This window comes from Amblyomma americanum, chromosome 10 (assembly GCF_052857255.1).
Source record: "Amblyomma americanum isolate KBUSLIRL-KWMA chromosome 10, ASM5285725v1, whole genome shotgun sequence".
Lineage (NCBI taxonomy): Eukaryota > Metazoa > Arthropoda > Arachnida > Ixodida > Ixodidae > Amblyomma > Amblyomma americanum.
Window position 1 is genome coordinate 68,793,027 of NC_135506.1, and position 23,068 is coordinate 68,816,094.

Sequence of the window (23,068 nt, forward strand, 5' to 3'; positions counted from 1 at the left end):
ATCTTCGCACCATCACTCACATGCTACGAAACCTCGGCCGACCTGAATCTTCGCGTGTGGCCTGACATCGCCATCACACAGCAACAGTATAAAAATGATTCTAGAACTGCGCAAGGCGAAGCTGCTATTATGCGCCCTTTGGCCAGATAGCGCTTCACATCGCGCATAGAATGCAATGTCTATGCACACTGGCTTTATTGCACATATATCTTGCAGCTACTCAAAGTGCGCTGCCAAACTATTTGCCTGCCTTTCCAAAAGATGGCGCAACGTCTGACGCGGTCGCTACCTACTCTCCTATAAAACTTCTGTGATACTGAGGGGCGCGTGACAAGGAATGCAAGGAACGGGGAGAGAGACGCAGCAGATATTTGAGCACATAATCCAATAACGTGGTTGAAAAGTTACAAAAAGCGACGAGGTTATTGCTGCAGTTTCAGATACAGTCAGCGACTTCCTAATTCTCGGCATTTTCGAACCTTCAACAGTGGTTTATTATTCTGGCGAAAGTGAATTAATCGCCATGTAGCTCGAAGTTTCCTGCATGTTCGGAGCATACGCAGATGCCAGCTGGAATTATTTTCCTTTTTGAAGTGGCTCCGTGGTTAGGGCGCTCGGCTACTGCTCCGGAGTACACGGGTTCGCATTCGACCGCGGCAGCCGCGTTTCGATGGAGGCGAAACGCTAAGGCGCCCGTGTGCTGCGCGATGTCTGTGCACGCTGAAGATCCCCAGGTGGTCAAAATTATTCCGGAGCCCTCCACTATGGCACCTCTTTCTCAATTTATTGTTTAAGTCCTTCCCTGACGGCGTGGTTCAAGTGTCCGCCGATATGTGAGACAGATACTGCGCCATTTCCTTTCCCCAAAAACCAATTGTATAGTACTGCGCTCGAAGCACCGCTTTGTTTCGTAATAATAATAATAATAATTGGTTTTTTGGGGAAAGGAAATGGCGCAGTATCTGTCTCATATATCTTTGGACACCTGAACCGCACCGTAAGGGAATGGATATAGGAGGGAGTGAAAGAAGAAAGGAAGAATAGGTGCCGTAGTGGCGGGCTCCGGAATAATTTCGACCACCTGGGGATCTTTAACGTGCACTGACATCGCACAGCACACGGGCGCCTTAGCGTTTTTCCTCCATAAAAACGCAGCCGCCGCGGTCGGGTTCGAACCCGGGAACTCCGGATCAGTAGTCGAGCGCCCTAACCACTGAGCCACCGCGGCGGGGCTGTTTCGTAATTGCAGCATTGTCATTCTTTAGAGCGTCAAAGTTACCGTAGCACAAAGTGTACCGGCGCATTCCTTTAGCGTTTATTTTGAGCTAAAATTTGCTTTACCGAGGCAGGGACAGACAGGCTGTCGAACGCTTGCAATGGGAATGTGCGTCACTTAGGAAGAGCTATTGTCTCTGCCTGGGCAGAGGTTTGGCAGGCTGGGTAACGCTTAGAAGCATGCCTTATAGTTGATTTTCTGCACGATCAATTTCGCAAACTGCCTTCCGGATTTCCTGGCTCACGTATGCGTGCGGCAGCGTATAGTTTAGCGTACAGAGTTTGAGCCACAAAATTTAAGTGCCTCTCAGGCGGCATGGTGCGGTTAATCTCACTACGCTAACTGCGCTGTTCAAGTGCTACAAACATCGCTTACCACGCCTGCTAAACAACTTCATGCGCAATAACATACGGTAGATGTGTCTTCTTGTCCCGTTTCGCTATTGTACCAATATTTCTGTGATATTTGAATACGACCTAAAATGTTGCTTCATTTTTTTTTGCATCACTGTGACTGCTTTCGAAGCAGTTAGTGTTAAGTGATAAGCGTTAAGTGATATTGGTGGTGGACATTCGCCTCTCTAAATTGTGTAATCATTCATCCTTTATTCCTCAGGGTTTATCTCGTAAATGTTTCTATAGCTGTTTTCTGCTGCCCATGTGTAAACTGTATTCCCTAGTTTTTGTGCTATTTTTTCTTCTATTTAATTTCTATTTGATGGCTTAAGTTTGAGCCAACCATATGCTTTCTTTATGTATTAGCGCTGTGCCTGCCACTGCTGCCCAGGACAGGGTTTAAGGCCCGTGAAGTTGCTCTGAGCAACTTTTCCCTAAGTCCCATGTAAAAGGTATATTTATGGAAATAAAGGTAATTCAGTTTGATTCAACTGTCGCTAGCGACACCTGTCGACTGAAGAACAGTGTCGCTGGCGTCATAAATTGCTGCGCATTGAGAGTAACCCAAGGCACCCGAAAAATGAAGCCGGAATGAAGGATAGTTTTGCGTTAGTGCATATATCGCTGCGCGGGCACAACATGTCATACGCAGAGGTGCGAGGCCGTGGCCAGTGAAAGCGTGAAAGAAGACACCAAGAAAGACGTACTCGAAGATCTACAAAGGTGAGATTAGTGACCAGCTCAGGCACTCCTACCCAACAATTCTGGACAAAAGCGTTGTTGAACGGGAAAAAGCTTTTGAACGCAATTTTTTCACATATTGTAAGATTTCCCTATAAGAATCAATATACCCGAAGATCTGCCGTCTCAGGCTTCCTATTTTTTTTGCTATTAACGTTTTTGCTATCATCAAAATTCCCCATTGGTTTTTTTACGGCAGTTTTAACTGCTTGATGCAAGCGATGGAAACGCTATAAAAGAGAGCTTTGGCTACATATCGGAAGAATATACCATTACCTTCGATATTTTCGTACGAGTAATTTACAATTTTGCAATATTCAGAATTTTGTCCAGTAGTGTTGAACATGGCACTGGAATAACGTGGGAGCTACAGATTCAGGGCACAATAAAGTGGCAAGCAATGGGCGAGCGACCTCCCCCCCCCCCCCCCCCCACCTCTGCACTGGAACAAAAAGCTGCGGCTGATGATGACGGTGGTGGTGGATTTTCACAATATCTGGATTGTTCTAGCATGCCCCTACCATGCGATATGAGTCGCAGTGTGGATCGTACGAATTTGGGAATATATAGATGAACTTAACTGGGTAGATGTTAGCAAGTTTTGCAATTCAGACTCACCATAGGCATTGATTGTTCCTTCGTCATGGCTTATTGCGTCTTTACTAGTGAGACGGGCGGGCCACCACTTTTGTCATTCTTCTTATTATTATTACTATTGTTATTAATTATCGTTATTATTTGTTCCAATTTCCCTTCTTTTCTTTATGCCATGGTTACTCTCACGCCAACCGTATTATTGATAGTACTAGTTGGGATTTGTTTTGTACTTTTATTTTAACTGTGTCCCACGATCTTCTTGTACCACCTTGCATTGCTGTCCTTTTGTGGTATACGGTCTTTCCTTTGTTTTTTCCTTTGCAACGCTGAGGTTTCATTTCATATAGTTAACTAAGATAACGTTCTTGTGAACGTGTTTAATTACACTTGCCAATACCTGCCCGATACAAAAATGGAACGAAAAATACGTTGTCTACTGAAGTGTCATTTCTATTATTGTCTTGAGCAGGGAAGGAAAAATATTCTATTGGGGTTCCTTTCCATGCTTTTTAATTGGGATTTAGCAATTAACCCTTCATTCTATCTGTCTCGTTCAACCTCCAAGCTTACTCGACACCATCATCCAAATTCACTAACTCCTTATTTTGTACGGACGGATGTATACAAGTTTTAATTTTTTCCGGAACTACAAAAGACTGAAATGACTCATTGTTTCCGGTTTATGTTGACTGATGCATTGTTTATTTGTATTATTCTTTTTACCACCCTGCTTGGATCTGAATCAGGCCTGCAGTATGAAATAAATAAATAGATAAAAATAAATAAAATACTACATACGCATTTGAGGCTGTCTGTAGAAACGTATTGCTGTCTATAGATCATCTAACAAAATTTTTGTGAGGAACAGTCCGCCTTTTGACTTTCTGCCGGTTAATCCAGGGCGTTGCACCACGTCATCCTCATACAACATGTGCAACTTCGGAACATTAAACACCCCATACTCGCTTACTTTCTGCGTCACGCCAAGTGGCACAAATCAGCCAACTCGCCTGGCTGGCATGCCACTCAAATAATTCTCGCGCGGTCGATACTTCACCGACTCACATCGTGTCGCCGGCGCAGTCACACTGTCGCCGCCGCCAGCGTCGCTGGCGTAGCAGCCAACTCGCTCAGCCAGCGTCGAGGCCGGACGTCGCGTTTGTTGTTCCTACCGCCGAGACACACGGGGCGCGGCGCTTGTTTGTTTATGGGCGCCGCGAGCGCCGGCAGCGCCTTGTTTACCACTGGCGGAGGCGGCGTGACTCATTCTCTGGCAGCGACAGAAACCGGACGTGGGCGAGAGACCCTCCCGCACGCCATCTCTCGCACGCGCGTGCACATACACAAACACTAGCATAACGCGTGGTCACACAGACACACGTACACGCTTTGTTTATTGACGCTACGGCCGACGGCGTCGAGAATTCTTTTCTCTCTCGCCGCGTTTCCATCCACCGTTTGGTGGTGCAGCCAGCCGGCTGTCTCTTCGGCTTCCGTTGCCCCGTCTGAGCTAGCGCACGACTTGGCTTGCGCTGGAAGTAGCGGTGAGGGGGAGGGGGGGGGGGGGGGGGTGGGGGACCGCCGCGCCATAGTGTATAGTGTTGATGAGACATATAGTTCCTCAAAATTTATACCTGGGGTGGGGGGGGGGGGGCAGAAGGGGCGACCAGGTAGTTCATGCACCGCTGGAATGCTTGAAAGAGCGAGCTTCCTAGTCGGCTTTTCGATAAACTGGATGAAACCGTGACAAGATTGCCAAGTTAGTAGGTACAGATCAATAAAGAGCCCAAGCAAGGTGCGTGCCTAAAATACACCAGCATCCCCAATATCCGATATATATTCAACCTCCTAGTTTGCCCTGTACTCTGATCGACCACCATTGTACTCGGACACAAAACAGGCCTAGATTCAGTTCACTGGAGAGAGATGACACTGAGGGATCTTTGCTACTGCATCTCTGTAAACCACAAATAAAAAATTTTTGGTGGTTTAGCACTGGTTAACCCTGGTCTGAAGAGAAAATCTGCATCTAAAAATTGGTAAATTTTTTTAAGGAAATGGCGCAATATCTGTCTCACATCTCGGCGGACCCCTGAGCACGCCGTAAGGGAAGGGATAAAGGAGGGAGTGAAAGAAGAAAGGAAGAAAAAGGTGCCGTAGTGGAAGGCTCCCCTCCCTGGCTACGTTTGTGGTCGAGTGACTGGCGGTCCTCCACGACAGGCGTCGCATCGAACACACCTAGCGTTAGGTTGAACGCATCAAAGTGCTCCGGTGTTTTATACAGAACACACTTTTATGCCTTGCGCATGCGATTCCAGCAGACGCTTTCTCGCTCCGCTCGGTCATGGTGTGTTACGTCACGGAGGGAGTAGTCACACACCTGGAATGCCTCCTTTCCTCCTCTCCGCAACGCCGTGACGGAGCGCACGTCTGCCGCTCTCCCACGGTAGGCGTCGCATCGATAGCACCTTGCGTTCCGCTGAACGCATCAAAGTGCAGGAGTTTTATGCGGAACCTACTTGCATGACCTGCGCATGCGATGCCGACCAGACGCTCTCCCGCCTTTACCGAAGGTCAAAGATGAAAGTCGAGATAGTTGGTGCAACAGCCGCTGGTGTCGCTGCTGTAGCTGACTTCATGTGTCTAACCTGACTACCACTAGTTATGCTCATGGTTTACCTCTAGCTACATTCGAGGTGAAACTTGCGGGCCCCGCTGACATCTAGCTGCATTCAAGGTCAAACTTGCGGCGCCGCTGACAGCTCGAAAAGCTGGCGTAGGGAAGGTTTTCGCTTCAATAAAGTTGAACCTCGTTACAACGACGTTGAAGGTGCCCAGCGATTGCTTCGTTATAGCCGTAGCTTTGCTATAGCCAGTGTTGACCGAGCTTCCAGGGCCAATCGTCAATGCTTGGTTATATCCAATATTTTGTTATAACCCGTTTCGCTATAACGAGGTTCAACTATATCTAATACTTTGCTCTAAATATTCTTACTCGCCCAACTTTTAAGTGGCTGTGTTGAATCTTGTGGTTGGATGTTAACCCGCCGCGGTGACTCAGTGGTTAGCGCGCTGGGCTACTAATCCGGAGTACCCAGGTTCGAACCCGACCGCGGCGGCCGCGTTTCGATGGAGGCGAAACGCTAAGGCGCCCATGCGCTGTGCGATTTCAGGGCACGTTGAAGATCCTCAGGTGGTCGAAATTATTCCTGGAGCCCTCCACTACGGTCTCTTCCTTTCTTCTTTCACTCCCTCCTTTATCCATTCCCTTACGGCGCGGTTCAGGTGTCCGCCGATATGTGAGACAGATACTGCGCCATTTCCTTTCCATGGAAACCAATTTTCATTTTCTAGTATCCTGATAGTTGAAATTGATCCGGAGCTCTCCAGGATGGCGTCCCTCACGACCCGTGCGAAGCTTCGAGACATAGAACCACATATACCATAACATACCATACGGCCGCCGCGGTGGATCAGTGGTTAGTTATGGCGCTCGGCTGCTGACCCGAAAGACGCGGGTTCGACCCCGCGTCTAAACGACGACAGTAGCAAGAATACGTGCCTGTCGGCTAGCCCCCAGGTGCGCGTCTTGAGGGCAACGCAAAAGTGTGTGGACAGGGACCGGTACCTATACACCCCATGGGCGTCTGTATCGTTCCGGCCAATTGTGTGGTATTCAACCGCATTGTTTTGCCTACAGGCGACGAAGGGCGGCGGTAGCTGATTGCATTTGTAGCAAGATATTACTGTAGAGGAAAACATCTTATCACGCGATATGTGCCATTGTCTGTTGCACATTTACGCATGTGCTGCAAAACACGCGCGATGCAATGGTTCGGTTACGCCCTGGTTACTTCCACAACTGCGTGCCGACAGGGAAACGCAGCCTGAGGAGACTAGTTGACAGAAAGGCGAAATGACGGGTGCGGATCCTGTTAATCTTGCTACATGCATTCCTGAGAGTAGTCAGCAATTTTTTAGCACCACGAGCGAAGTCTCCATTAATTAGTGGTATTTTAGACAGGAGCGTTTTCCTTATCGCCGTTTGAAATGTAATACTGAGCAATAGGAGCGACCCGCCGCGGTGGCTCAGTGGTTAGGGCGCTCGACTACTGATCCCGGAGTTCCTGGGTTCGAACCCGACCGCGGCGGCTGCGTTTTTATGGAGGAAAAACGCTAAGGCGCCCGTGTGCTGTGCGATGTCAGTGCACGTTAAAGATCTCCAGGTGGTCGAAATTATTCCGGAGCCCTCCACTACGCCACCACTTCCTTCCTCTCTTCTCTCACTCCCTCCTTTATCCCTTCCCTTACGGTGCGGTTCAGGTGTCCAACGATATATGAGACAGATACTGCGCCATTTCCTTTCCCCAAAAACAATTATTATTATTATTAATAGGAGCGCCATTTTGTTTCTCCAGGGGCCAGTTACTGTATTTTCCACCACACAGCTACCCCTCCCTACCCAGGAATCGCAACCCTCGCCGGACAAGTCCAGCATCGTGTCTTTCTTATCACCGCGGCACCTGTGGTGTTCTCGACTTCGGGACGGGGCTCCTAATCGCATCTGACCTCGGTTGTTTTTTCTTCTTTATCCCCCACTCGATTACAATGTCGTTTGCGTACTGCATTGCTTATCACCGCCGTGCGTTTCGAGCATCGGAGGCGACTATGTGTTGCGCCTTATCTCGCGCGCTCTTTGTTTGGCGGTTACGCTCGCTTTTTTTTTCTTTTCTTCTTAGCCGCATTCGGACCGGCCTCGATGTGCGAATTCGTCGCCTCAGCGGGGCCGAAGTGCAGCGGGACGTGACAGGAGATGAGAGGCGACACTGAGTTCCTCGTGCTGATACGGGGCGTAAGCGCGCCGATAAGACCGGGACGTGGTACTGAAACGTGGTTATCGCAGTGCTCGTCCCCGGTGATACTAGCCCGTGCTGAGGGCTGACCATCACCCCAAACTTGAAATACGATGCCAAGACGTCGGCGCGCAGGACTCGGCGCGGCGCGAGCGCGTGCGGACTGCATGCTTGCCTGCCTCACCGCGCTACGGTTTTGCGGTTTATATATATATATATATATATATATATATATATAATATATATATATATATATATATATATATATATATATATATATATATATATATATATATTATATATATAAGAGGGAGATTTCGCTGGGACAAATTTGCAAGGACACAGCCCCTATAGAAAATTATAAATTGGCTTTTAGGGAAAGGAAATGGCGCAGTATCTCTATCACATACGGGCGGACACGTGAACCGCGCCTTAATGACAGGGATAAAGAAGGGACTAAAGACTAAAGAGAAGAAAGGAAAAAGGGGTGCCGTAGTGAAGGGTTCCGAAATAATTTCGACCACCTGGGTATCTTCAAAGTGCACTAACATCGCGCAGCACACGGGCGGCTTAGCGTTTTGCCTCCATCGAAACGCGCCCGCCGCGGTCGGGTTCGAACCCGGGACATATTAATTCCTGAATTCTGAGAGATGTGACGGTAGTGGATCGCGTGGTGCCCGACTGATTTGATTTCACCGTAAAAAAGAGAAAAAGCGCCCGATTTTTTTTTCTTTTTGAGGAAGGAAATAGCCCTGTAACTTTCTCACTTCTCGGTGGACACCTCAACTGTGCCGTGAGGGAAGGGAGACAAGTGGAAGAGACACCAGAGAGAAAGAGGTGCCGTAGTGGAGGGCTCCGGAATAATTTCGACCACCCGGGAATATTTGACGTGTACTCGCATCGCACGGACACCTTTTGCTTTCGCCTCCATCGAAACGTGGCCTCCACGGTCGGGTTCGAACATGGGTACTCCGGCTCAGTAGCCGAGCGCTCTAACCACTCAGCCACCGCGGAACCAAAAGGACTGGCACAATAACTGTGTTACTCTGGGTGGACGCCTCAACCACGCCGTGGAGGAAAGGATGGAGAGGGCAGTGAACGAAGGAAGAGTGAAAGAGGTGCAGTAGGGGAGGGCTCCGGAATAATTTCCACCACCTGAGGTTCTTTTACGAGCACTGACATCCCACGGCACTCCGACCTATTTTGCCTTTAGACATGTGTCAGAATGCGGCCGCCGCGGCCAGAATTCTGCCTCGCGACCAAACATCGTTTCTATCCAGTCACCGCGTCGGGTTATATTATGAGAGCATCCGAAAAATTTTCAAGGCGCCGCTGAATCGTTGATCTCCTCGGCGTTACCTGGCACAGTCAATCCAGCGCCGCCGTACTGGGGACTGCGAACCTACGGCAGTGAATAAGCGTTGAATAAATCTTAAATGAGCTTTTTGAAGCGAAGCCGGGTTCGAACCCTACCACGGCGGCCGCGTTTCGATGGAGGCGAAACGCAAAAAGGCGCCCGTGTGCTGTGCGGTGTCAGCGCACATTAAAGATCCCCAGGTGGTAGAAATTATTCCGGAGCCCTCCACGACGGCACTGTGGGGGCCGCCGCCACTATCCGAATTAATTCACCTGCAGAGGCGGAATGAGCCGCCATCGCACTTGCGCTGGCCCACTCCACCATTGACAAAAACATAACCCCAATTTGCACAGATTCCCAGGCCGCATACCGCCACTACCTAAAGGGCGTGGCGACGCCGGCCACACACCGTATTCTTGACACAGCCACCCATCTCGACCGAACGGTTACTCTGTCGTGGATCCCTGGGCATGCCTCGATCCCCGGTAATGAGCGCATTCATGCGCTGGCCCGAGAACTCTCCTCCCGGACCCCGGACGATCAGGCACCCAACCCTGCGCAAGAGGCCCCATCGGTCATTTATACATGTCATCAAATCACCGCATTCTACAAACTCAGCCGCATGACATTTCCACCACCCCACTGTACTTCGTCGTCCTTATCCAGCGCCACATGGCGACAATTACAGACGGGCTGCTTCATTTTACCCTACCGTCTCTCATGCTTTCACCCCACCTTTCCTCCTCATTGTAACACCTGTGGCGTGCCCAGATGCACACTTTTCCACTACCTTTGGGAATGTCCTTCCCCACAGGCAGTACCCCCCATCCCCAATCCCACTAATTCTTCCTGGAAGGCTGTTTTACAGACCACTCAGCCCGCCGGCCAGAAATGGCTGGTCGATCGGGCCTTATGTGAGGCACAAGCCCGTGGACTCCTGGACCAGTAAAAGACCACCGTGGAAGGTTTTTTTATTTTTTTCTAATAAAAGTTGTTTCCATCCATCCATCCTACGGCACCTTTTTCTTCCTTTCTTCTTTCACTTCCTCCTTTATCCTTTCCCTTACGGCGCAATTCAGGTGTCTGCCGATATGTGAGAGAGATACTGCGCCCATTCCTTTCCCCAAAAACCAATTTTCAATTTTTTTCGCACTCGGATTGCATAGAACGCCGGACCGCGTCGCACTCGGCTTGCGTACATGATACCGCGGCCTTAATAATAATTGGTTTTGGCGGGAAGGAAATGGCGCAGTATCTGTCTCATATATCGTTGGACACCTGAACTGCGCCGTAAGGGAAGGGATAAAGGAGGGAGTGAGAGAAGAGAGGAAGGAAGTGGTGCCGTAGCGGAGGGCTCCGGAATAATTTCGACCACCTGGAGATCTTTAACGTGCACTAACATCGCACAGCACACGGGCGCCTTAGCGTTTTGCCTCTATAAAAACGCAGCCGCCGCGGTCGGGTTCGAACCCGGGAACTCGAACCCGACCGTGGCGGCTGCGATTTTATGAAGGAAAAACGCTAAGGCGCTGAGTACGAAGTGATATCCCAGTCAGCCGCCGGCATCTGTGCACTTTGCTCGTAAAGAAAGCAGACGCACTGCTCCCACGCAGTGAGTGCGGCTATCGCTGAGGCACCATCAAATTATCGCCGATTGTTTTATTGACAAACAAACAAAAGGTATATCACTCACATCCTTGACACATTCTCGCCTCGCTCAAAGGCGAAATGCTAAAAAACCTCCTCGGCGGGAGATAAATCGTTCCTCTCGCAGGGCATTACGGGATGCGAGACTTCGCTACGGTGCACAGGGCACAAATGCAGTGCATCATATCTGCACTGCTTTGCCCAATTAACCCGCCAATGCACATGAAAGCATGTCTTTAAATGTCTTGAAGTGATGTCTTGATATCGTATCCCTTTTTGCCAAGCTCTGTGCTAATCTAATGGTGTTGTGCTGTTTTTTTTTCTTTTTTTCATGCTTTCCTGAATGGCTTGGCAGGCGCCGCTGGATTTCTGCAGCTTGGCTGTGAGTACTGCTACAACGGTGTTTAATTTCAGGCGCAAGGAAATGTCCCTGTCGATATCAGGTTGACTGTAGCGTTGGTCAAAGTAAAAATAAAAATAAAACGGCGCTCACAGCTACCGCGGTGGCTCAACAGTTATGGTGCTCGGATGCTGATTCGAAAGACGCGGGTTCGATCCCGTTTGCGGTGGTCGCATTTCGATGGAGGCGAAATGCTAGATGCTCGTGTGCTGTGCGAAGTACGCGCACGTTAAAGAACTCCGGGTGGTCGAATTTATCCGGAGCTCTCCATTGTGCCGCTTCTGATAGCCTCAATGTTTTGGGACGTTAAACGCTATAAACCACTAAAGAGGTTCCCATCTGCCACCAGCCTGATGTCGTGCCTACCGCTACACATGCGGCACATCAAAGGGAGAATCGCAAGGATTAATGTGTTCCTTCAAAGCGCCGTTTAAAGTCACAAGTTTGGTTAACATACTGGAGTACGTAATACTGTTACGTTGCGTTCATGGGCGAACGATACAGCGTCTGGGAGGCACGCAGAAATGAAGGCAGTCGCTGGCCGCTTTTGTAATCCCTTATAAGGTGAAGTATACGGAAGGTGGAAATATATACGAACGCTGAAGAATACAGACGAAAGAGGTGGCAATGTCGTGAACTCTACCCTGTCTCCCTGGAGTCCCCCTGCTTGATGGACTATATCGAAAATTCTAGAAAGTGCTTTCAATGATATTGCCTTCTTCTTGTCTTCTTTTTCCTTTGCCTGCTTTTTTCGTGGAATTTCGGGAAATTTTGGAAAAATTGAGGAATTTGGGGTCTTAAATGGCAGGTCAGTTAAGAAATCCCTTATAAGGTGAAGTATACGGAAGGTGGAAATATATACGAACGCTGAAGAATACAGACGAAAGAGGTGGCAATGTCGTGAACTCTACCCTGTCTCCCTGGAGTCCCCCTGCTTGATGGACTATATCGAAAATTCTAGAAAGTGCTTTCAATGATCATTGCCTTCTTCTTGTCTTCTTTTTCCTTTGCCTGCTTTTTTCGTGGAATTTCGGGAAATTTTGGAAAAATTGAGGAATTTGGGGTCTTAAATGGCAGGTCAGTTAAGAAATCCCTTATAAGGTGAAGTATACGGAAGGTGGAAATATATACGAACGCTGAAGAATACAGACGAAAGAGGTGGCAATGTCGTGAAATCTACCCTGTCTCCCTGGAGTCCCCCTGCTTGATGGACTATATCGAAAATTCTAGAAAGTGCTTTCAATCATCATTGCCTTCTTCTTGTCTTCCTTTTCCTTTGCCTGCTTTTTTCGTGGAATTTCGGGAAATTTTGGAAAAGTTGAGGAATTTGGGGTCTTAAATGGCAGGTCAGTTAAGAAGAAAATCCTCACGGCGTCGATTCCGGCGATAGACATTCTGAGGACAGAGAATTTCGGACATGCTCTGCGATATGAACCTGTTTCACGTGTCCACACTATGGACGCAGTTAGCGGGAGGCGATTGTGTTACTACGCTTTTCTCCTAGTTCTTACCAGGCAATTTCTATTTCTAATTCTTGCTTTCGTCTCTGTGAAGAAAATGTGCCACTAGGCGCGTTTCCTTCTGATCACATCCAAATCAGGTTACATCTTGGAGGTTGAAGTGCTGTGCCGTCGACGTCAGAACCAGCTGCCACCACTGATCGATAGTAAAGGTGACGACGGCTTAACGGCTAGTGAAAAAAAAAATGTTGGAACGACGACATTACACAAAACGCAAAGCTTGCTGAAAGCGAACGAAATCTCTCCCGCAGCGAGGATCTTTCCGGAAGGTATGAACTTAAGCGCGCGGCTGTACTCGAGTGCGGGCTAAAGCTCGGATTAAGTTTACAGTTTGCCCTCGTATTCGCTAAAGAGAGTCGCCGGTACCAGGAAACTGACCTACACTCACAAATAGCCGCGTGTCCAGTCTCAGAGTGGCACGTGAACTTTCGCGTTCCTCTCCGCGTTGCCAAGGCATCGTCTCACAAGTAATTCTATGTAACGCGCGTTACGAAGCAATCCCGCAAACTTTCGTTAAAGTAAATGCTATGCTGCAAGACCACACAGTGCAGTTAACATTTCGGGCAACCTCCTGATTTGCTCTTTCTTGGACCTCGTATGGATTATACGCTCTTAGCCTGTGACCGCTTCGCATCTCTTGTTTTTCCTATTTTAGAGAGATGACGTCTCTTTTTATATGCCTGTGATCTACGCTATGCACGCATCTATCCCATCAAGTTCGAGTGATGACGTCCGCCTGAGCTGTAGTAGTTGGATTTAAAGATCGCACAGGCCTAGTATGTTGCAATAGTCGTAGAAAAGGCTATGTATCCTTGGGTATAGAATACGCTTTGCTGCTCTACAGTGCTGGCAAGTAAAATAAGCAAATTCAAATATCACCGCGGGTCGCGTGAACATATCAGCGGAGGAACGCCTAATGCCAAGGACTTCGATGCGCTGGAGTCAATGATGATGCGAGAACATTTCCGCGCAAGTGAAGGCAGGAATGCAACGCAGGTCAGCGCTATGCGGGAGAAACAGTTGCTGTAGATATGGAGCTATCTGGGGGGACCTGAATCCTGGCAAATTCTCTTTGCTGTCTCCGAAACTAACACGCACGAAAGGAGGAGGTTAAGACAGCTGTTTTCAGAGCCGTTCTTATGAGACGCAGCCACTGCACTCTAAGCACTAATACACCTATATGGGAGTAAAAAGAGAGTGAGCTGTCCTCCAGCGCACTCTCTTTCATAAAAGAGAGTACGCTAGAAGACTAACTTAATCTCTTTTTACTCCTGTCTGTTTATAATAATGAAGAAATAATTGGTTTTCGGGGAAAGGAAATGGCGCAGTATTTGTCTCACATACCGGCGGACACCTGAACCGCGCCGTAAGGGAAGGAAGGCTGGTTGGTTGGTTGGTTGGTTGGTTGGTTGGTTGGTTGGTTGGTTGGTTCGGTCGGTCGGTCGGTCGGTCGGTCGGTTTGGTTGGTCGGTCGGTTTATCGGACGGTTGGTTGGTTTGGTCGGTCGGTTTATCGGGCGGTTGGTTGGTTTGGTTGGTTTTCGGGGAAAGGAAATGGCGCAGTATTTGTCTCACATACCGGCGGACACCTGAACCGCGCCGTAAGGGAAGGAAGGCTGGTTGGTTGGTTGGTTGGTTGGTTGGTTGGTTGGTTGGTTGGTTGGTTGGTTGGTTGGTTGGTTGGTTGGTTGGTTCGTTCGGTCGGTCGGTCGGTCGGTCGGTCGGTCGGTCGGTCGGTCGGTCGGTCGGTCGGTCGGTCGGTTTGGTTGGTCGGTCAGTTTATCGGACGGTTGGTTGGTTTGGTCGGTCGGTTTATCGGGCGGTTGGTTGGTTTGGTTGGTTGGTTTATCGGGCGGTTGGATTATAGGGCTTAACGTCCCAAAGCGACTCAGGCTATGAGGGACACCGTAGTGAAGGGCTCCGGAAATTTCGACCACCTGGAGTTCTTTAACATGCAATGACATGCAATGACAGCGTTTCGCCTCCATCGAAACGCAGCCGCCGCGGTCTACTCTGTTTCTGTTTTTGCTCCTTTCTGTCCTCTCTGATACTTCCTTTAATAAAAGGGAGTCAACTTCAGCTTCATTTTCAACTTTGTTTTCTATTCCGTGTTCGCCTTTGTTCTAGCGTTCGTGCTCAGGTTCATATGCGCTTTTTTTTACAGTCTCGTCTCAGACAATGTCTGCTGTCACTTTCGTCGCAATGTTCGCTTTCGAATTCGCCTTACATTTATCCGTGTTCGCTGTAAAGTTCGCCGGGGTGTTCGGATGCGCGTTCGCGTGGTCCCGCAGCTGCATTTTTGGAATTCGTTTTTGGAATTTCGTTTGTGTCATCGTACTCATCTTTTTTTTTTATCTCTTGCTCGCTGTTACCTTCTGTGGTACTTTAGCTTTTCCGTTGTCCGCTTCGGTTTTCTTCTTGCCAACTCATTTCCGTGTATGTGTTCGCTTCGTTTCCGAACTTCATTTTGGCGTTCGCCCATGTGTTCCCTTTCTTGTTCGTTTTCTGTCATAATCAATTTATTTGATCGCTTCGTCATTGATGTGCTAGCTTTTGCGTTCGTTTCATGAAGATGATGATGTCCTCACACTTTATGGCACATACCCCCGGCGAGGGATTGGCCAGGGTGCATTGCGTATACAAATGCACTCATGGACAAGGAGTCGAGTATTTGGATAATTTTGTGTCTAACTAGAATTTGTGCAAAAAACTGAAAAACAAAACGGAGATTAAGAAGCAGTGAATTCTCATTCTAGCAGAGGAATCTACATGATGCAATTATATAGTCGTGAATATAATCGCACACTGGTCTCAGGGCATATCCCTTGGCGCTTGCCCCGAAGGAGAGAATGGGAATAGATAGAGGAAGCCCTAGTCCAGCGAGGGGGATCTGCAATTCTCCTCCCGCCCTCGCGGCTTCAATTTCGTCCTTTTTTTCTTTTTTGCTGTTGCGTTAGTTTCGCGCTTTCTTTCTGTCGCAGATTTCCGCTATACATATGCATACGCAAGCGTCCCTTAACTTCAGCACCGTATCCTTTCCTGTGCTTTTGCGTTGCTCAATGCTATCGCGGTAAACGAACCCCCCCGTCAGCGAGTTTGTCTTGCATGCGCAGTTTCCGAGAAGGCGCAGTCAAGGGAGCTGACGTCTCTCCCCGGACGCAACTCTCGAACTTATCTTGTTTCTTTGTTTTTCAGTCTGGGAAGCTAAGCATCAATCAAGGCTCGCAAACAGCGCCGATAAACAAGCAAGCAAACGCGGACGCTCGCTTCTTGCGCTGGCGACTTGCGCGCCCCCAGATCACCCGCCGAGCCGCGACCTCGGCCCTTCTGGCATTAGTGTCGTCTGCTCGAGCTTCGCGAGAACTCTGCGGGAAAGAGATGGGGGGGAGAAAGAACAAAGAAGCGCCCGTCTGCGTAAACAAATCAATCAAAAGCCGCAGCACAATTACGTTAGCTGAGCGCGAGTGCGCCGTCCGACTTTGCATGTTTCGAATTTTCGTCCGCTTTAGCTGCATGGTATCCGTTACCTCCATCCTATTTTTCTTTTAATTTGCGTTTTATTTGTTGAGAAAGAGGGAAAAGTGAAAACAAAGCAAAACAAACACTATGAAGCCTTGCCAGTTTTGACGCCTCCCTTGACTTTTCCTCTAGATAGATAATACCAGTGGAGAGAGATGCTCATTATTTCAATAAACTACCTCTGTTCACTTCTGGAGCCCCGTCAGTAATGACGGCCCGCTGAGTCGTTAAATCAGCCACTGCTCTAGGAAGCATGCGGCATTTTGCGGAAGCCAGACGGGTGAAAGCAGCTGGCTCAGTTCGCTGTAGGGCGCTCTATAGCGCCGATGGAAAGGAGCAAAATGATTGAGGAATATTTATCCGGGAGCGCGGGTTTCTAACTGCAGCAGCCAAGTTTATAAACAGCAAGTAACGGGAATAGAGTTCGTCAGGTAGCCGATCTTGGCTAGGGCACTACAGTGCTGGCTGCTAGGGTGGCGATGTAAACGCTTCAGGCTAATCCATGGCAGCTTTTTCGATGTAAGAGGCCTTTGACTAGCAGTGGATGCAACCAGAGCTGATATACCCGCCGCGGGGGCTCAATGGTTACGCCGCTCGACAACTGATCCGGAGTTCCCGGGTTCGAAACCGACCGCGGCGGCTGCGTTTTTATAGAGAAAAAACGCTAAGGCGCCCGTGTGCTGTGCGATGTCAGTGCACGTTAAAGATCCCCAGGTGGTCGAAATTATTCCGGAGCCCTCCACTACGGCACCTCTCTCTTCCTTTCTTCTTTCACTCCCTCCTTTATCTCTTCCCTTACGGCGCGGTTCAAGTGTCCAACGATAAATGAGACAGATACTGCGCCATTTCCTTTCCTCAAAAAACCAATTAATATTATCAATAACCCTGTGGAGAAAATTGTGATGAAAGGCAAGTACAAACAGATTCCTTTTCGTTGATTCTCTACGGACTGTGGACTACGAGTTGCACTGTGCTGGTTACGCGGTTTGGGTGAGAGACGGGAACCCTGTACGCTAACAACGGCTGCCCCGATCGGCCAACTGTACCCAGCATTTCGTACACACATCCAGCTCGCTAAAGTCGATAAATTCCATGGATCTCCGGCCTATATCTATCTCTTGCTTTTGCATTAACACTGCGTGAATGCGCATCGAGGTCGATTCGCATCGTGCTCGGTCCGCCACAAGAGCTTCCACTTGCGAAGGCCGCGAATCAAGTCCGAATCGACACTGACGATGCTTGTGTTCGCAACGCGACGCTGAGGCAAATGTCTGCTTAGTGCGACGCATTGGTTCGATGCGAGGGATTATCGTTTTATGTGTTTCTTTAGCCCGGGTTCGAACCCGACCGCGGCGGCTACGTTTTTATGGAGGAAAAACGCTAAGGCGCCCGTGTGCTGTGCGATGTCAGTGCACGTTAAAGATCCCCAGGTGGTCGAAATTATTCCGGAGCCCTCCACTACGGCACCTCTCTCTCCTCCTTTCTTCTTTCACTTCCTCCTTTACCCTTCCCTTACGGCGCGGTTCAGGTGTCCAACTATATATGAGACAGATACTGCGCCATTTCCTTTCCCCCCAAAACCAATTATTATTATTATTTTGTTTCTTTAGGCGGCCTTGTTACTCATTTTTGCTGCGTGGCTTCAACTGAGTCTGGTACGACTCTGTCGAGTTTATACGGTCAGTTGACGTACCAAGAACAACGGTTGGGCTGCGCTCTGCGCTTCGTATATTTGGAATAACGTACTTAAACCCGACCGTGCTTCACGCAGACGCTCTGGAGAAAGGCAAGGTATTCTTTTTTTATCTTTGGCTTGTGAATATGCTTCTTCTTTCACATGGAAAGAGAAAGGAGATGACTAATTAGGAAAGAGGGGAAATACCGTGCTTGCAGATACAGAGGGTGAATGACACGAATTTTGCAACCATTTCGCAGGCAGTAAAGAGCAGAATAAATGTGATGTACATCATCGTTACACATTTGCCCCATGTGAGCCTCTTTCTGTTAACTCCTCCGGACCGGTTTCTGCCCTTTGAGACCAATTTTGTAAATTATCACAAAACAAGTTTGCGCTTTCTTTGTCTGGTTCTTCAGCGAGGCGCAACACATACGTGACGGTCAGCTTTACGGCGGCGAAAAATGCCATCCCGAAATCTCAAGGTAACGCCGCTAACCGTAGAAGAACCTCAGAGAGCAACAGAAATTTGAACTAGCGCGCAGCTGGTTGCAAGGCCCCAAAGATCTGTAGCGTTGTCAGCGTTGTAAAATACAGCGAAAACGTGCTAACTGGTAGGCTGGTTAACTAATACGGAATAGCTAACTTTTTAACTATTACTGTTAGTCTGCTTATTTATTGAGAGGCGTGCAATCCACCGTAAGTATTACCCATACCAGAAAAGTTACGTGCACAGGAGGGTTTACTTTGCCTGCAAGCTTTTCGAAAGCTCATGTATGTATGTATGTATGTATGTATGTATGTATGTATGTATGTATGTATGTATGTATGTATGTATGTATGTATGTATGTATGTATGTATGTATGTATGTATGTATGTATGTATGTATGTATGTATGTATGTATGTATGTATGTATGTATGTATGTATGTATGTATGTAGCCGCGGTGGCTGAGTGGTTATGGCGCTCGGCTGCTGGCCCGAAAGACGCGGGTTCTATCCCGGCCGCGCGCGGTCGAATTTCGATGGAGGCAAAATTCTAGAGGCCCGTGTGCTGTGCGATGTCAGTGCACGTTAAAGAACCCCAGTTGGACGAAATTTCCGGAGCCCTCCACTGCGGGGTCCATCATAGCCTGAGTCGCTTTGGGACGTTAAACCCCCATGAACCAATGCTGTATGTATGTATGTATGTATGTATGTATGTATGTATGTATGTATGTATGTATGTATGTATGTATGTATGTATGTATGTATGTATGTATGTATGTATGTATGTATGTATGTATGTATGTATGTATGTATGTATGTATGGAGAGATGGAGAGAGAGTTGCACCACGATGTTAAGGCATTCTTACTCTATCGCATCCTTAATAATAATAATAATAATAATAATAATAATAATAATAATAATAATAATTGGTTTTGGGGGAAAGGAAATGGCGCAGTATCTGTCTCATATATCGTTGGACACCTGAACCGCGCCGTAAGGGAAGGGTAAAGGAGGGAGTGAAAGAAGAAAGGAAGAGAGAAGTGCCGTAGCGGAGGGCTCCGAAATAATTTCGACCACCTGGGATCTTTAACGTGCACTGACATCGCACAGCACACGGGCGCCTTAGCGTTTTTCCTCCATAAAAACGCAGCCGCATCCTTGCAGAATGTGGAGCGGTGGAACGCTTTTAATAGAGCGTCTTTCCACGGTCAGCTGTAGGATGCCTATCGCGGTGACTGAGTGATACATGTGTGACACACGTGCCAAGAAGGAGGCGACTCGTCTGTGCATGGAAAATAAGAGAGAGAGGGCTAAATAGGAGCGAGAAGCTGCGCGAGACAATTGAGAGAGCCACTGAGCGCTTCATCATTGTCAGCTCTTTTTCGCGGCCATTATTTAGGCCAGGCCTTTTGCAAAAGGCGCGCGCGCAGACGCAGCGCTTCTTCTTTTTTATTTTCTCTCTCTGTCGTCTCCTTCTCTCCCGCCACCTTCTGTCGGCGGCGCATTGTTGCGGGGGAGGCGGCGAGTGGCCGGGTGTCGCATTTCGCGCCGCTATAACACTGCCGCTCCGAAGGGAGAGATAGCTGTGCGCCTCTCTGGATGCGCAACTGAGGAAGAGGAGGCATTCGTCGACAGCGGAGAGATAAGATAAGGAGGGTGATCCTGCTTTTCTCTTTGTTTTGTTCGCTCTCTTTTCGGCTTGTCGTTCTTCCAGTGAGGACGGCACTGGGGAAAGGAATAGACTGAGGGAGAGTGAGAGAGAGCAGCCCGCAATTTTGAATGCTGATACGTGGTCGGCAGTTGTTGGGTGCCTTTGGGGCTATGCAATCTTAGGCGGCGTTCCGTTCGGTGGACACATATCGAACGCCGCCTCCCACGCCGCCCTGTGTGGCTGTATTTCAAAAGGCTTGTATCTTTTTGCCCGCTTCTGCGATACGGCGAGGCAAGATATCGAGAAAGTACAAACAAAAGCAAGAACAGCCATCATCTCCTGGAATCGCCGTATTTGCCTGGCGGAACAGCGTCCAGTCTGTAGCTTTCCTCCTCACCCTCATCATCGTATCTCTTCATCCACGTGTGACGAAGCTATGAAGACCGAGTGAAAAGAAAGAGCAAAAAAAAAAAACATGCACGTTGCCGGTGTTGAAGGTTTGATTGGACCGTCCCCTAGTCCGATCGGAGGCCATCACTGCCGTGGGTTCGGGCCTCCGGGACACTGGATTTTGATGTGTGCCGGCGGTGGAGAGAGTGGCGGCCCGTCGGCTCCGACGTCGGTGCACAAGGTGCATTCGGAGTGTTACACCGGTGCTGCCCAGGAGCAATCGCTGCCGTCCCTGTGCGCTGGAGCCATGAAATGGTTCAAAGTGAGTGTTAACGCACCATGCGCTCACTGTAATTTGTTGTTGTTTTTTATGCTGTCTTGTTGAGTGTTTTGGTGTTGTGGAGGGCCTGGATGTTAATGCAGGACTACCATGTTTTAAACTGAAGTTGAGCAGTCTATAGAGCGCAAACTGTTTCACGCCCTTACCACAGCGGTGGCCGAATAGTTTGAGAATGGCTCGAGCGGTGGGTACCCAGTGCCGCCGCGTACCCACCGGTGATACAATTGGTACAAGTTTTCCCCTGGTCTGGTGCTCGGCTTATTCGTGGTTAAATGCTTGCAAAATGGGTCCTGGACCCCACCTTGTGCCCCGCCGCGGTGGCTCAGTGGTTAGGGCGCTCGACTACTGATCCGGAGTTCCCGGGTTCGAACCCGACCGCGGCGGCTGCATTTTTATGGAGGAAAAACGCTAAGGCGCCCGTGTGCTGTGCGATGTCAGTGCACGTTAAAGATCTCAGGTGGTCGAAATTATTTACCGGAGCCCTCCACTACGGCACCTCTGTCTTCCTTTCTTCTTTCACTCCCTCCTTTACCCTTCCCTTACGGCGCGGTTCAGGTGTCCAACGATATATGAGACAGAAACTGCGCCATTTCCTTTCCCCCAAAAAAACAACTATTATTAACCCCACCTTGCGAAGACGAAAACACATTGTGTCATGGCGCTCTTTGACCACTGATGCCCGTGCGCCATAAAATTCATCGTCATCATGTTGCGCAACCTTCACAGCGCTGGTTGGATAAGGTGAAGAGTTCAGATAACGAAAATGTTTTTCCCGAGACAACTCCTTCCCTAAACAAGTGTAAAGCAAAAAAAAAATGATTTGCTGCCTCGATCTGTATGTTGACGCGTTTCTTAACGTCAGTGCCCAGCGTCTCCAGTAATGATCTTGAGCTTCGCTACCCATATACGTGAGGAAATAGCTGCGACCACGTGTCAATTTTCCGGAACACGTTTACATTTGCGAATGGTGAAAAAGTAGTTGGAAAGGAAAAACAATAACCCGCCTTGCTTAGCCGTAATCTACACTCCTATTCTAGCTACTGTTTCGCGTGACGTCTATGCTAAAGACGTCACTAACATGTTTGAGGGGTCGCGCATACGTGTTCGCCAGCAGCGCTGGGTTAATTTTGCAGCCAAGATTGTAGGCGATAGGAAAGCCTTTTCTGGCGGCAAACCTTTCGAGGAAATTTATGCTTTTGGGAGAACAGGAAACAATGACGTTCGTAGCCTCACTTCTTTTGCACCTTCTGTACAAACTGAGAGGGATAAATGACCATAAATACTGAAAATCATGCGGCCTAAGTCTGCTTCAGATGTCTGAAAAAGGCTTAGATAAGAAATGAGGTGCGTTGTGTGCTTCCGCGAGTCATAATGACACGCACTCGTTAGCTACTTTAGAGCAACGACAGTGCGTCCGAGCTTGTCTCGAAGTCTACCGATAAGCAGACGCGGAGAAACTGAAGATGGGAGGGAAATCCCTGGCTGTATTGTGAGCCGGCCACTTCACGAGATAGATACCTGACTTGGGGAAAGCGGTACAGAAGCGTTGCGAGATAAGATCCGGAGAAGGAAACAGCGGCAGGAAATCCTTCCTCGGCTTGAGCGATGCCCGAATGAAAAGTATTGGACGAATGTGGCTGTCGAGCTCTTCCAACGTGGAGGAAACACTTACTTTTCTTTTTTGCTTGGCGATTCTGCGTTCGCAAATGCACGTACTGCTCTTGACCCTATGTAAATCGAACTCTCCGTTTTCTCGACGCTTGAACGTTTCCCGACGGGGAAAAATTGATTCCATCAGCCTGAGTCGGCTTCCAACTGACAAGAACAAAAAATTGGGGTTGTTTTAAAATCTAGTCGACTTTTTCGTAGACATCGATGTGGACGGCAACGAAAGAAAAAGGCGTCTACGGTGAAAGGAAGCGCATGGCGGAGTCTTTCTCAGAACAAAAAAAAAATATTTGTAAAAAGTGAAATGAGCGTGGTGCTCGGAGTATGTACACTCTAAAGAGAAATGAGTACAAAGAGGGTAAGTTGTGCTAGAGGATAGCTTACTCCTTTCTAGACCCATATAGGCGTATCCGTGTTTAGTGTGTACAAGCAAACATAAGTCCCTGTAGATGGACACAAAACGTATGGGATTGATATATAAAATAAAATACGTGTAAAAAGGAATGAGCGAGATCGACTTGTATGCAGGTAAGCACGGACGATGATGAT

General features: G+C 48.6%; 1 protein-coding gene across 1 annotated transcript in view; it reads left to right on the plus strand.

Moving 5' to 3' along the window:
• Nucleotides 1-23,068, plus strand: part of FoxP (forkhead box transcription factor P) — a 548,205-nt gene that overhangs the window by 360,538 nt on the left and 164,599 nt on the right. The window contains 1 exon segment of the mRNA XM_077639369.1: nt 11,222-11,248. The gene's annotated coding sequence lies outside the window, so the exon portion shown is untranslated.